The 16,328-nt window shown below is 42.8% G+C and overlaps 1 protein-coding gene across 7 annotated transcripts in view; it reads left to right on the top strand.

Annotated features, from left to right (window-relative positions):
• The window catches only part of Smyd3 (SET and MYND domain containing 3), a 580,304-nt gene that overhangs the window by 207,695 nt on the left and 356,281 nt on the right, over positions 1 to 16,328 (top strand). The window lies entirely within an intron of this gene.

Below are 16,328 nucleotides of genomic sequence, written 5' to 3'. Positions count from 1 at the left end.
TAGGGGCATTTAAGAGTGCTACAAGTCTATTAAGATTGCAGATAGCACAGATTCATAGAGAAAATAATTTTTCCAATAAACCATCTTGTGGGGAGGATTGAATACGCTGAGAATGATCTGGGAAGGTTTGAGTGTGTGTCACCTCCTGGGAGCCAGTGTTCATGGAGAAGGGTATTGGCTTAGCTGGGCGAATTCATCATTAGAGGCTAACAGTGACTTAGTAGTTGGCCTAGTGTGGCTATGGGCCACTCGTATCAGAAAACTTGAAAGTTACAGGATATTTGCTTTGTTAGTTAAGTTCAACTTCCTGACATTGTTAGTATGTTTGGACACTTTAGAAAAATCTCTTAGACTTAGCTGGGGTGGTTTTGCAAGCCTGTAATCCTAGCTTCTCCCAGGGGCTGTGGCAGGAACATGCCAGGTTCATTGGCCTGTCTGAGTTATAGCAGGTATTCAAGGCTAGCCTAAGCAACTTAGTGAATCCCTGTCTCACAATACAGAGTAAAGAGAAGACTGGGTTTATGGACCCATGATGGAGCCCTTGCCTAGTGTGTACCTCGGACTTCTCCTAAGTGTGTAATTGGTAGTATTTAGATCCCTAAAGGGTCTAATACAGAATCGTTTTCTTAAGATATTTAAGAAGTAATAAAAGCAAATGCTTCCTTATCTTAGAATTGAGGGAAATGTTATTTTATATATATATATATATATATATATATATATGTTTTTTCATAAATATTAGTTTGGGGGGATTTATTAATTTTATGTGTGAGTGTTTTGCCTGTCTGTCTGTCTGTCTGTCTGTATGTTATGTGCACCATGTGCATGCTTGGCGGCCATGGAGGTCAGCAGAGGGCATCAGATCCTCTAGAACTGGAGTTACGAATGATTGTGAGCTGTCATGTGTGTGGATGCTGGGAATCTAAACTGGATCCTCACTGCAAGCAGAAGTACTTTTACCCACTGAGCCTTCTCTTCAGCCCATAAATACAGTTTTTAATCACTAAATAAATAAATAGATAAATAAATAAACAAATGCACTGAACAAATATGTTTTTGTAAAATAAATATCATTTATTTTAAAATGATATATTTTATATTTTTATTTCTTTTATGCTCCAAGTTTTTTTTAAATTGCTCTGGGGTCATCTTGATATGATATTTGACATTGTATATTTCTTTTGAGTCCCCCCTACCCCCATACCTTATAGCCATTGTCTCTTTCATGCATGTAGCTACCTTGCTCTGTTTATTCTTTTTCTTGAGAGCTAGGCTGTGAGTGTTTTGTATTTCTTAATACAATTTGCCTTTTTTTTTTAAAATTCATTTATGTAAGTACATTGTAGCTATCTTCAGACACTCCAGAAGAGGGCATCAGATCTCATTAGGGATGGTTGTGAGCCACCATGTGGTTGCTGGGATTTGAACTCAGGACCTTTAGAGAGCAGTCAGTTCTCTTAACCGCTGAGCCATCTCTCCAGCCCCACAATTTGCTTCTTAAGAGGCAAAATTGAGACCGCTAATATATCTACTCAGTTAACAAGAGAGAAAATGAGTGTTAGAACATTTTATTCTTGAAATTCAGATTCAATGCCCGAGAAAATGTTAAATCAAATTAAAACGTTTATTTTTTAAATATTTATTTTAAAATGATATATTTTATATTTTTATTCCTTTTCTGCTCCAAGTTTTTTTTTTAATTGCTCTGGGGTCATCTTGATATGATATTTGACATTTTTTGACATGGTTTCTCCTTCAGAAGTCTTTATTACCTTCACCACACTTACAGCCATTAATTAGACTTAATTATGTAATTACACTGGCGCTCCCTCGTGTTTCTTCAGAAAGCCAGTTTTCTGGTCCTGCCTCCTCCCATCCCTGTAGTCTCTAACAACAGTGGCAGCTGAAGTTTGTTAAGTTGCTTACCCTTCCTTGCTGCAGATTGAAAATAATTTTTTTACGTCATGCGTGTCCAGGCTCCCTCTGTAGTCAGTATGGCATAACTTTTGTTTACACATCATTTGTATTGTACACGTGAAGCAGGGGCTGAGTGTGCATGGGAGGGATGTGTGTAAGGTTGTCTAGAAATACTCTGCTATTTATCTAGGATACTGAGCATCATGACATCTTGCTGTCTATGTCAGCTTCTTGGATTCCCAGGGCTGATTGTGTGGGACCAGCGTGTCCAGGGCATTGGTGTGTGCTCTTCTGTCGGGGTTAAGCTTCTCTACACTGCTCTGATGTTGACTTTATTATTATCTCCTCTGGAAAGATAAATTAACATAGTGGATGAGAACTGAAATACTTTGTGCGTCGTCACCAGACCTTTGCAGCCAGGAGCTGGTAAATCCGCCTTTCTCTCTAACGTCCATATTTCCCTTGGGTAGAAGAAGCACATGCACGCATACACCTGGAAACCTCGCCAATCTGAGAACTCTGCACAGCTTCAAGATATAAATTACCAGTGCAGTTCAGCAGGACATTACTGAGCCACGATGGCGTTTTCCTCCCAGGAAAGGTAAAGCTGTGGCTGTCCTGTTGAATCTGCCAGGTCCCTCTTCCCAGGCATCCCGTTCTCTCCCTGTGAAAACTATGCTTGTAGGTTCACATTTTCACTTTTAACTTTAAAAATCAAGCCCTTGTTGCCTGGTTGGGGTTTGGCCTGTCAGGTCATTATTAGTTAAACTTGTGTAAAATAACAAAATTCCCCTGATGTCAGATTTCGGTGTTTCTTTGGACTGGGAAGGATCCCCACATCGCATCTGTGTTTCTCGCTCCCGTCTCACTCACTGGCTTTGGTTCCTCTCTGCAAATTCGCCTTGTTCTCATGGGCTGTGTTTCCATAAAATAAAGGCCAACCCACAGGCTGTTTATCTTAGCAGTCAAGCTGATGCCAGCCTGAGGCTTGCCTCTCCTGTCCTGGTACGATTCTTCTTCCTGCCTTGTTTCCAGAGGCACCCTGTCCAGCCCCAACCCTGTCTCCCACGATGGCCATTAGAAGCTCATCCTTTCTGTCACTCTCCTTCCTTTTTTGGAACTTCCTTCTGCTGTGGCAGCGGTAGGTCTTGGTTAGCTGGACCAATCATGCCAAAATCAGTTCTCCAAATATATAGCTTTCTGGGCTCTAAAAAGTTCTCCACCTTCTAGTCTACTAATGTAATTCTCATGAAAGCCAGAGATTAAATAATTGATATAACCAAAATGTACTGATCTGAGGGGAAAGAAATCAGATCCAAAATAGAAAAAGAAATTAAATGAATCCTCCCTCACGGGGTCACATCTGATTATTTTCTTCTGCTTATACATGACAACAAAACTAAATGTGGCTCATCAACTGTAGTTTTTGACAATATAGACAATATAATATTATATTGTAGACAATATAATCCTTTTTCTTCCTTCTCCTCCTCCTCCTCTTCTCCCACTCCTCCTCCCCTTACCTCCTTCTCTCTTCCTCCCCCCTTTTCTCCTCTTCTTCCTCCTCTTCTTCTTCTTCCTTCTCCCCGCTTTCCTCCTCCTTATTTCTGTCTTTGTTTTTACCCTACATCTTTGTTTCATCTTTTAGTCTTTATATCAGGGTCCTTTATACATGTGTCACTGGCTAGCCTTTCCCCATGGGTCCTGCTCTTCCAATGTGACATTTTCCATGTCACCTTTATTTAGTAGCTCCCAATTGATTGGCCTTTCCCACTCCTATGCTGTATGTTAGTTTGAAGTAGGAGGAAAGGTCTTAATAGACTGTTGTCGTGCTCCGATGGATCTTAAGGTTTCCAGGGTTACTGTAGAAGGGTAAAAATGAAAGTGTTGGAGGGAGAAGAGGCATGAATCCTAAAAAGGACTGGAAAGAGGGCTCAGCTGTGGATTAAAAACTCCTGTGGATTTTTCTGACTAGAGTTCCATCTACCTGACAACCATGTTAGGCAGTTCAAAACTGCCTTTAACTCCCACTCAAGCTGATCCACTGTTTCTGGTTTCCTCAGAAACCTGCATGAATATACATATAACCCGTATACACATGCACAAATACAATCCAAAGTTTCATAAATAAATAAGATTAAAGAGAAACCTACATCCAGATAATAAGTGATAATGCAGCTACTTCTCTTTTTCATTAATCTTTGTTACTGATGATGGGGGAATGAGATACATCAGTGACCGATCCGGGCTAGGTGGTTTAGCCTTGCCATATGCCCTACATCAGTGACTGATCCGTGCTAGGTGGTTTAGCCTAGCCATATGCCCTACATCAGTGACTGATCCATGCTAGGTGGTTTAGCTATATGCCCTACATCAGTGACTGATCCGTGCTAGGTGGTGTAGCCTTGCCATATGCCCTACATCAGTGACTGATCCGTGCTAGGTGGTTTAGCCATATGCCCTACATCAGTGACTGATCCGTGCTAGGTGGTTTAGCCATATGCCCTACATCAGTGACTGATCCGTGCTAGGTGGTGTAGCCTAGCCATATGCCCTACATCAGTGACTGATCCGTGCTAGGTGGTTTAGCCTAGCCATATGCCCTACATCAGTGACTGATCCGTGCTAGGTGGTTTAGCCTAGCCATATGCCCTACATCAGTGACTGATCCGTGTTAGGTGGTAGCCTTGCCATGTGCCCTAGCTGGATGAGTAACTTAACTCTAACTTCTATGTACCGTACCCAGTGTCTTTATTCTGTCTAGAAGTGACCAATCATGTTCATTTTAAGCAATGTAAATACCCATGACCAATCTTAACTATCATGGCTTTCTTAGACTAACATTCCTTGCTCACGATAAGGAATGAGATGTTCAGGGAACGCAACTTTCTTCAGCCTGCCTCTGGGTATGTCAGCACTTTTGGCAAATCAATATATTTAAGAGGGAATTGAAAAATTAATAGGGATTATATTACCACAAACTTAGGTTTTCTAGTTGTTAAATTGGCTGCAATGAAATAATGAATAGTCACCTAAACTGTTAAAATGCACTATACTCACCCTAACGTGCCCAGTGTTTGGAGGTTTTCCTCACTGCCCCCGTGCTTCATTAAAGCATTACATGTAAAGTGCTGTCCGGGCCACAGTTCGATTAGTCGTGTCTTTTGGAGTATGACAGATTTACGTATCTGAGAAGATGCTGAGTAAGGAGTTCTATTCAGGCTGTACTGAAATTGCCTTTATGCAGCGCAGTGGATGAAACCCAGAAATAGAATAGGTTATTGATTTTTGCCTATTTTGCATTTATGGCAAGAGAAAAATGATACTTGTAATTTTTCTTTCAAGCATGCAAAGTCTGTGCAGAATTTTTCTCTCTCATTTCTTGTCTGATGTTGATATTACCAGAACTTTGCATAGGCTCCCGCCTCGCCTCCACATTTGCATCTGTGACAGTCGGCACGCCTGTAGAATCTGTCTAACTGGTTAGCTGCCTCATTTCCCCACAGATTTTGCATTGCACGTTCTTATTCAGGATCCCTCTCACTTTCTCAAGTTGGTTTATGGTAGAATATTGGTTTGAATGTAAGACTTTCTCTTCCTACTCCTCCTGCTAGACTTCTTCCTCCCCTTCCTCCTCTTCCTCCTCTTCTTCCCTCCTCCTCCTCCTTTTTGATATTTAGTTGAATAGAATGTAGACTTATTTTTTTTTTTTAAATAAATTTGAATTTAGATTTTTCTACTTTTCGTACATGTTGATCATTCCTGTTTTCCACATTTAAGACAATTTTAACAAGTAAAAATTAAGAAGCTTGGTTTTCTGTTAGGAATTGAAGTCAAGATAGAGATGGGCAATTCATGAAACCACTTACGCCAAGCACTTCCTCAGCCTTCGTAGCTTTCAAGTAATTCCATGATCCAGAGTTTACTGGTGATGAAAGGCAGAGATAAGAGCTGTGGCTCACTGGTCATGAGATGGGGTTTTACCGTACTAACAGAAACTGACATTTGCAACACACACTGTACCTCATGTCCCCTTTCTTAAAGGAGACATGCTTTGCTTTGCTTTGGCCTCATTGCCATGAATCTGTCTCAGGAAAGGGTCTTAAGAGAAAACCCACTCCCTCTTTTTGTTGTTCTGTGCATTATAAGAGGAAAGAAAAGGGATACAACATTTGATTGGAGCAGTGAAGATCCCCTCTTGGATCTGGTAACCTTGTTAAAAGGTGATGTCCTCATATCTTCTCCTGAGCTAGTTTACAGTCGCTAAACTAGCAGCTTGCAAGATGTGCCCTGGGTTTCTATCTCTCCTCTCCACACACCTATTACTTCACATGTTTGCCTGTGTGCCCTACACATGCCTGATGCCCACAGGGGCCAGAAGAGGGCATTGGATCCATAGATCTGAGTTACAGATGGCTTCAAGCTTCCATGTTGGTATGGGGAATCAAACCCTGGTCCTCTGAAGAGCAGCCAGTGTGCTTAGCCATGGAGTCATCCCTGTGTCTCCTTTTTTCTATATTCTTGTATCTGACTCCTGTGATTTTAGACACTTCCCCTTTGGAAGCTCAGAGTCTCTTACTTGTGTTCCACCCTCCTGGAAGAACCAGACAGTGCACAAACTGCAGGGGTGAGTTGACTACAAATCCACTCTGTTCTAGTAAGGCCTCAAAGCAACAAGAACAGAGCAAACGAGACTCTCAGGAATCTAGTCAAGCCTTAGGCTGCATATTAAAAGCTGGTACTAGTCAGCTATGGTTTCCCTACAAATTTAAAGTAATACTAAAATAGTTTATGAATTCAATCCCAGTTGACTCTTCTTTAAAAGATGTATTTATGTATTTTACATATACGAATGTTCTGTCTGCATGTATGCCTGCATACCAGAGATAACATCAGATCTCACTGTGAATGGTTATGAAGAGCCATGTGGTTTGGTAGAAATTGAACTCAGGACCTCTGGAAGAGCAGCCACTGAGCCATCTCTCCAGCCTGCCAGTAGATTCTTGATGAAGATGTGACAGAGTCACTTACATATATAGCTAATAAGCATTAGTCATCTATCTTGATAACTCTTGAATTTTCACTATCTCTGAATGTTTGTGTTCTCAATATTAAATGTGTACATAAGTAACTTTTTAAGTAACTGAGGTAGTATCAAGAATTCCTCTTAAGTCAAATTTTGCTAATATTGAAGGAAAACTAGGGGTTCTGAAATATCAGGCCATTCAAATATACACGGCACCTAATGGGCAGCCACATGGTAAGTCATTGACACCTTCATTAAGTAGCTGGTGAACCCTTCACAGTTAGTCAGGTGACAATTTCAAGCTTTATATGATAAAAGAGCTAGGTTGATCCTTTGGAATGATGTAAGGACACACTTTAATCTGGACACAATGGCAAACACAGGGTAGGTGAAGATAAGATACTTGGTACCCGCCTTCTAGGAGCACAGGTGGGAAAGACAACAGAGAATCCCTGGGGACTCAGCCCTAACTGTTCCAGGGAACTGTGAGAACCTGAAGGGTGCAAAGGCGACAGACTTCAGAGATGGAGAGATGAGTGGCAGGTGAGGGAGTGGGAAAGTGACTTTAGAGATGATAGGGCTTGGGACAGGAGTGGACCCTGATTGACTGACAGCAGGCTGTTTATTTGGTGCACCTACAATATTTCATTGTTACCACAATGAATAACACTTTTGAAATCCCACGTAGACATACTTACGGTGTTCTTTTGAAAATCAGAACAGGACAGACACCCGGGGCTTTGTTGTCACACGTGGCTTCAATGAGTCTGATGCTGTCTGGCTCCACAGCCTTTTCATTTGACTTGGAGAAGCCCTGTCTTGCCAGTGAGGGAAGCCGTTAAATGGAACTGGGAGAAGATTCGGATCAAGCGATGGATCTTAGTCCTTTCAAGTAGAAAAGGATTTGTGGGAGATTATCAAAGAAGATTCCTCATCAAAGGAGAACTTTTTGTGGAGAGGAAATGTGGTAGGTTGACTGGTGTCCACCCCAAACACACGTTCTTAAATCTCAGCTGCCAGTTCCTCAGAACGTGGCAATATTTGGAAGTATACCCTTTAAAGAGATAACACCTTCATCCTGTTTGAATGTGTTGTCACCAAAGGAAGAGACACCGGAGACATGTGTGCCCAGAAGGGCAGCCAAATTTGCCAGTCAACAAGACAGACCATGGTGGAAGCCATATTTACTCTGGAGAGCTGCTTTGGTCAGTCACGCTGAACTAGGCCGGCTCTTGCAAGTGAACCAGGGGACTCTGAGGAGAACAGTGATGGAGCTGGGACTGTTGACTCTAATTGTGCAGAAGCCACCAACAGTTGCCAGACAAACCTCCAATGTCAGTTACAGATCTGGCCAAAGGTTCAATGAAGGCCTATTGCATTAACTTAACTCATTAGAGTGAAACATAGCCCTGGGCTCAGATACCCACAGTATACCCCAGGGATTTGTTGTAGTAGTGAAAGGAACCTTGAGGGTCTTTTGAAACCTTTGTCCCCTACTTCCCGTGTAGAGAGGCTGAGGAATGCCACGGTGGTGATAGGATGCTTTCACTAAAAGCATCAAATCTTTACTTGGTTCTCAAGGCAACTAAAAGAGGGATGGGTGTCTGTCTGGTGTTTCTTCACGTGCCGCTTCAGACAGAAATGAATTTTCAGTCTGGTGAAAAAGTGTTGTGATTGCATTGCTTTTTAAAAGTGCACACAGGGGTTGGAGGGAAAGTCCAGCAGTCTTACAGAGTGCCTGCATTAGTCTCCCAGCACCCAAAGAGTAGCTCACAAGAGACTATAGATCTAGTTCCAGGGGATCCCCTTTTCTGGCCCCCATGTACTGCATACAAATATACAGTCAAAATACATATAGGAAATAAAACAAATAGTTTTTTATAGGTGCAATAAGTTTCTGAGCCTGTAATTGTAGAGTTGTCTACTTCAGGGATCACGTGTGTGTGTGCCCGTGTGTGTATGTGTTTGTTGGTGTGTATGTTAGTATGTGTGTTTCTGTATGTATATGTGTTTGTGTGTGTATATGTGTGCTTGTATGTGTGTTTGTGTGTGAGTGTGTATGTATATGTGTGTGTTCCTATGTGTTTGTGTGTGCATGAGAGTGTGCTTGTCACTCATCTCCCATATTATCAGCACCATCCACTCAGGCTGATGGATACGGAAGCACACTCGGATTGTGTTGAGGGAATGCATTTGTTAGTCTCTATGAGTGTTTGTTTTTTTCAGGTTGCTGTGTTCTGCCTCTAGGCTCTGAACCTTGGTTTCCATGTCAACAGATAGCATTCTTGTGGAGTGTTTGTAAGACAGCTAGCTGGCTGTCAAGGATACTTGTTGTCCAGGATGGCTTGCATTCCTGAGGCTGCGCATGGATTTAACATCTCACATGATGCCACGAAAAGAAACTAGGTTTTTTTTTTTTTTTCCTTTTTTTTTTTTTCTCTTTTGAGAAAGAGAAGGGAACGAGAGGCCAAAGTTTCATCTCTGATGACATTAGCAAAAGTCACAGACACTCGGTGGACTTCTGTGTCATGTCTAGTGAAGTGACAGTTCCCCTCATGTATTTATTGGAGCACTGAATTGGATCTATGTATAAGCACAGTGCCTAGTACAGTCCCTGAGGGTAAGCTGCTTACCCCTAACTAACCCTTTCTCCTCTGGGCAGTGAGTATCTGTGTTCATATCTGCTCAGCATCCATGCCTCTCTCCTCCAGGACCAGCCTCTGGGCTTTGGGTGACTTCACTTCCTCTAATCCCCACCTTTGTGCTAGGGATCCAACAAAGGGCCTTGGATGCTGGGCAAGTGTGCTTCCACTGAACTGTGTCCCAAGTCACCTCCCCACTTTTAAACCTTGAAATGGGCAAGGTGATTGTGCTGCAATACATCCCAAATTCCCACTTGTTTATGAAGTAATTTCACAAACATTCTTCCTTAAAGGGCAAGAAATATTTGTTGGCTGCCTTTTTCTCTGTACACCCAAGGCTAGGGCTGGAGTACATTCAAAGGACATTCAAAGGACCCTTCTCTCCAGGTGCTCTCAGTTCAGTGACTTCACGGGGGCGGAGTGAGGATGGTCCTTATCCAGCAGGTGTATGTAGAACAGCCAGAGGTACAATCCCAAATTAAGTTTGGTGCCAAGTATAGTAACTGTTCACTTTACTCTAAGAGTTAATTAAGCAATTGTAAGTTAAAAAAAAAAAAAAAGCCTTAGTTCCCATTGGTCAATTAGAGGCTCCTGGAAGAATGGTTAATTATTGAATGTGTTCACTTTATTTTATATTTTTATGTAATCTAAAAAAAGAAAATATTCCAGGCACTGGTTGTGCATGCCCTTAATCCCAGAGGCACGCGTAGCTCTGAGTTCCAAGACAGCCAGGGCTATACAGAGAAACCATGTCTCAAAAATAAACAAAAAACAAAAACAACAACAACAACAAAAACCCAACCCCCCCAAATCAACAAAAAAACCAAACAAACGACAGAATAAAAAAGCAAAACAAGAAAGAAAAAGAAAAGAAAATCTTTAAAGTTTTATATTTAAATTAAGTTGAGGGCCTTGTAAAAGACTATTCTGAGTCTTTGCTGAAAATTGTGGCCTTTGGTATTGATATTGGTCATATATTTCTCCTGTGGCTTCATGAGTGAAGACAATTGCTGGCTCTCTCTTAGAATTTGGTCGCTAATAATTCAGCAGGGTAGCAGCGTTGGGGCAGGCCTGGTACGGGACTGACGATTCATTTTTCTTTTCTTTTTTTTTTGCTAAAAATATTTATTTATTTAGAGAATGTCTGTGTCTGTCTGTGTGTGTGTATCTATCGTTCTGTCTTCTTTTGTTTCTGTGTGTCAGTGTGTGGGCATGTGTATGGCACAGCATGCATGCGGAGCTCAGAGGACAGCTTGTGGGAGTTGGTTTTCTCCTTCCACCATGTGGTCCCTGGGGCCGAAGGTCATCAGGCTTGGTGGCAGGCACCTTTACTTGCTGAACCATTTTACCATTCCTAAGGTTTATTTTCAATAGCGGTTAACTGAGAGTTGTCTGGGGACTGGGAAGCTCTGGCTATTCTGTAGAGGACCCCTAGCACCACATGGGAACTCACAACAGTTCTTAACTCCAGTTCGAAGAGATCTACAGCACCAGGCATGCAGTGTGGTCTACATTATCTGTACATGCAGGCCATACCTGTATATACAAAATAAAATAAATCTGTAAAGAAGAGAAAGATGGAGCCCTTCATGGTACAGTCAGTTACTACTCAGAGGAAGCCGGCTTGCCTTTCCGTGTGAAAGGGAGCTTGTTCTCCTAGGCAGCCAAGCCCTGCAGCTGCTGCTGCCTGTGCCCTGGACTGCCTGCTGCCCGACCCTACTTGCCGTTGAGGGTTGGAGGTGAGGTGGTGCAGCATCAATGGCACAGATTCTGGGAGCAGGTGAGAAACACCACAGCAAGCTCCTTTAGACCCCTCCACCCTCACACCATTGGCCCCAAGAAAGCATCTCTTTTAGACAGCAGTTCCTGATTGACTAGCATTGTCTGCACCAGTAATCCTTGGTCTCTCAGACAGTCCTCAATTAGGTCCTCCTGCAGGAGATACCTTTGTTTATGTAGAGGCACCTCACAGTTCCTCCTATATGCAGCAGCTGCTGCTGGCCAAGCCTTGCGAATATTTTTAGATTCAGAACAAAACAAAACAACAACAGCAACAACGACAGAAACCCAACTTTGGTTCTTTTATAGGATTCCTTCCCCTCCAGTGTTGAGCAGAAAGGCCCCTCACTCACAGTAACAAGCTATGTAAATTAACAAGCTATGTAAATTTTGTGGAGTATTTTTTTTTCCATAATAGAGAAAGTCTGGCTACAAAGAGTAAGATTTAGAAAAGCGTTTGTGTGTGTGTGTGTGTGTCTGAGAGAGAGAGAGAGAGAGAGAGAGAGAGAGAGAGAGAGAGAGAGAGATGCCATGCAATCTAAATGTTCCTGGACTATTTGGGACTGCCATCCTGCCTGTGGGACTGACAGGATGATGTATGACCTTAGGCCGCTGGAAGCGAGGCCAACTGTGTTCATGTGTATATGAGCATTCACTTTGCCACAGAGGCCCAGTGTCAGAGTCCTGCTGTCAGGCCGTAAAGGAATTCCAGGCAAATGTGAGGCCTACTGTAAGGGTAGCTTTTTGTGTCTGACGATGAATTTATACCCACTCACTTTTGTTGTCCCCGGTTTGATAAACCATTTAGCTATCTATTCCATGACTTCACCATCACAGGCATTTTGACTTTTGGCTCAAAGCAGAGCCTCGGTATGAACTTAGTTTTGCTGTAGTTCAGGGAGCCAGATTTCATACAGCCAGTTTCCAGGAAACTTTAAGGATAGTGATGTGTGTATAGCAGTTTGTCGTTTTTCTTTTTTAATCCATATCTTTGCCAGGAGAGTTTGCTGTGTAATAAAAAGGTGAGAGTCTACAGCTGTCTGTGTGCCAAGCCTAGTGTAGATGATTCGGTGCTCGAGGTAGCTGGTAGCTGCAAGAGAGCCTATGCAAAGAGCTGTGTAGTACTCCTCACTGTTCCCGAGGGGCCTGATGCAAGTCTGTAGTCCTGTTTGTGGAAATTCTCTGAAGAGAGGAACAGCTCCTGGGTTGTTGGTGTCTTGTAGAGTTTCTGTGGTGATGGATGCACCCTCTCTCTTGCTGCATAATATGACAGCCACAGGCCATATGGGTCTGCTCAGTGCTTGCAATGTGAGGGACATGGCTGCAGACTTGAATTTTAAACAATTCAACTTAAATTTTATTTCCAATTTCAATAGCCACATTTGTGTAGTCATTGCTCTTTGGACAGCACAGCTCTAAGATGTTTACTTTTCTAACATTAGGAAGGGCTTAGACCCCCACAATACTTCTTCTAACCAACAACCCAGAAGTAAGTAGTTAGTCTTTTGTTGTGAGTTTCCCTGGGTCTGGCTGCCATGTGTGTGCCTCTGAAAGTTCATGGTGGAACCAAGCGCCCTTAGGAATCTAGAGTTGTAGATTAGCTCAGGAAGAAGGCATTGCACCACTCCAAATGATGCGCACCTGGGACTGCAAGGGGATGTGTGTGGTAGGTTTGTGTCTGTGTTGTCTCCCCACCCAGGACTTGGTGAGCATGGTGCAGGATGCTCTGCTGCCTCATTTGCTCTGCCATTGATCCTTTGCCTTAAAGGCGAAGATTGGAACAGAGATCTTGGAAACAGATATGGCAGAGGACCAGGAAATCTGCTGTCTGCTGCAAGGCTATGTCTTCTGGATATGATAGGGAGACTTTGCTAGTGATATCTCAACAGTATGGCTGCCTAAAGAAGACCCGAGCAATGACATCACTAATTGACATGCCCGTGTGGCTGGGAGAAGTTTCATCAGGGCCCTAATCCCAGCAATTTACAATTGTGAAGAGAGGGGGAGAATTGGTCTTCCCCAAGAATGAGTGTCCTCATTGTTTATCCAGTACCAAGTGGTCAGCTCTAAAAACATGAGTATAAGCAACATTAAATGGACCCAGAAGGCTGTATTTAAATATTCAGTCATATATATGTAACAGTAATAATTAAAGAGTTAGAGGCCATTAATTTGGGAGGAGTAGGGGTGATGTGGGAGGGGCTGGAAGGGGATGTGATGTAACTATTTTAATAAAAAGAAAATAAGACACACCTCCCATTAAAACAAAGTATTACCCTTTTTAGAATATCATAAGATCAGAGTAGGAGTTATTTATTACTGTAGCGTTTTCTAAAGAGAGGTACTGTCAGGCCATCTCATCCCTTTAGAGCTGAATGCTAATAATTATGCCTTTAGGGATCACATGAATTCTTTAACCCCCTTTAAAGTTACTGAGAAATTGTAGAGCAGCTCTGTGGGGAGGGGTCGCAGTTCATGTTTCCTTTCCTTTTCTAGAAACATTTACTAAAAATTCTAATTATCTGTGACTTTCAGATTAAAAGAGAAACCACACACAGCCCCATCTGTGTGTGTGTATATATATATATATATATATATATATATATATATATGCATAGATTAAAATCCTTATGATACTGAAAAAAATTGTAGAAGTCCTTATTTTCCCAAGAGAAAACTTCTGAACTTCTGGTTTTTCTGATTGCTTTTGGATATATTTTCTTTACTTCCTTCCTTCCTTCCTTCCTTCCTTCCTTCCTTCCTTCCTTCCTTCCTTCCTTCCTTCCTCCCTCCCTCCCTCCCTCCCTCCCTCTCTCCCTCTTTCCCTCTCTCCCTCCTTCCCTCCCTCCCTCCCTCCCTCCCTCCCTCCCTCCCTCCCTCCCTCCCTCCCTCCCTCCCTTTTCCTTCTTTTTATCTCAGTGTTTCTCAGACTTTCAGAGTTATAGATTTCGGGCTTAGTAGGTTTGCCATAGGCCCCGGTTTCTGGTGCTGATGTGGCTGGTCAAGGCCTGCTCTTTAGCAATGACTGAACCATCTTACTTGATCATCCAGGAACCCAATGATCTGCTGGCAGATATGGGCCTTCCCTGAAAGAAACCAAAGCTGCAAGAAAGTCCTGTCCCCAGGACCACGTGATAAATTGGGGTGAAGAGCTACCTTAGTCTGGGAAGACTTTTGATATTGTCTGTTAGGTTTCAAACCTGGACAAGAGGCTGGGGTTCCATTTAACATATCAAAGCGGACCTGGCTGTCAGGCTCTCCCTGCATCCCTCAGTCCCCACCTGTTACAGGACCCTCCTGGTTGGGTAGACCTTGCCCCACACTCTAAACTCTGCCTCTCAGGGGGCTCGGCTGTTCTTCCCTTTATAATCCAAGCTCTTTTCCTATCTGTGGGGCTCCTGGGTGCTGCACCTGGCCCCCCTCTGTCCCCTCTTCCTTCTTGTCCCCGCTCTCCCACACAGCACAGCTCAGGGTGATGTCCACTCTGGACTCCCTCAGAGGTCGCTGACCCTGGCTGTGATCTCCCACATGTCGATAGTAAACCTTCTGCTCCACCGTATCCAGGAGCAGCCAGGGTTCCCTCCTTTTCCTTTTTACTTCTTTTATTATTCATTTATTCTCCATTGTACACCAGGAATTTAGTCCCCAAATCTCTCTGTGAGTTCAAACATGCTCAGTATCCTCATCTCATTTTTTGTGGAGCTATTTAGATGCAATCCTTCCAGTACTCATATATTTATTCAGTCATATATTTGAGTCTTTTTCTCTTTTGAAGAGGACAATAACTATTTTTTTTTTTACCATGTAAAAGGCTAGTGTGCTGACTCATAAAGTCCAGATACTATGAAAGCCTGCAGACCCAGAACTTATACAAAAGGATGAGAGAAGTGACTCTTTAGAGATATCCTGTGACATGTGCATGCATGTGCGTGCATGTGCGCGTGCATGTGCGCGTGCACACACACACACACACACACACACACACACACACACACACACACGTAACTTTAAAATTTTAAAAGAGGAAGTATAAAGGTACCATCCCCTTTAAAGAAACAATTGATTGCACTTGTTAAGGCCACTCACAGTCAATGACAAGGAAGGTGGACATGCAGTCCTATGACTGTTTTTCTAAACCCTAACTTGTGTGAAGAACCATTATTTGTGGGCCCAGCGAATTTAGGTGGATGATGAATGACCCAGGACAGGGAGTCTGATAACCACACGGCCAGAGTCCCTATACTTGTATTGGCTGCAGCAAGGCGCCTTTACTGCTTGTATGATTGGGGTGTGTGTGTGTGTGTGTGTGTGAGAGAGAGAGAGAGAGAGAGAGAGAGAGAGAGAGAGAGAGAGAGAGAGAGAGAGAGAGAGAAAGAAAGAGAGAGAGAGAGAATTGTAGGGGAACAAAGAAACCCATGCTATCATAAACTTGGTTCTACTGAGTGGTTTCATATCACATATCCTGCATATCAGATATTTACATTACAATTCATAACAGTAGCAAAATTGCAATTATGAAGTAGGAACAAAAATAATTTTATGGTTGGTGGGAAGGGAAGGGGCTGAGGTTCTGTGTTACAGGGTAGCAGCATTAGGCAGTTTGAGAAGCACCGACCTAAGGCCAGTGTGAGGTTTACTTATCCTGCAGCCTTTCAGGGGATCATTTTGAGGAAACTGGTCCTGGTGGGAGTATGTAATTTAGCCAAAGTCTCTCACATTTACGGTAAGCAATCAAGCTGGGACATAAATCCCCTACCTTGGACTGACACATAAGGGCTGGCCTCCAGCTGCCTCTCCTTTGGTAGTGATAATCACTGGGAGTTGTGTGCAACACTCCACATTCCTCGAAGTAAATTATTCTCCATCAATGCAAAACTAAGTTTTTAGACTGAGCCCACGTTTCTCCCATCTGTCTGTTGGCCAGTTCCTTTGCTAAAATGCCAGGTAGCGATTGGTGGTTATAT

This window comes from Mus caroli, unplaced genomic scaffold (genome assembly GCF_978045245.1).
Source record: "Mus caroli unplaced genomic scaffold, Mus_caroli_1 scaffold_1, whole genome shotgun sequence".
Classification (NCBI taxonomy): domain Eukaryota; kingdom Metazoa; phylum Chordata; class Mammalia; order Rodentia; family Muridae; genus Mus; species Mus caroli.
Note: the sequence above shows the minus strand (reverse complement) of the source record. Positions and strands in the feature narration are given on the sequence as shown.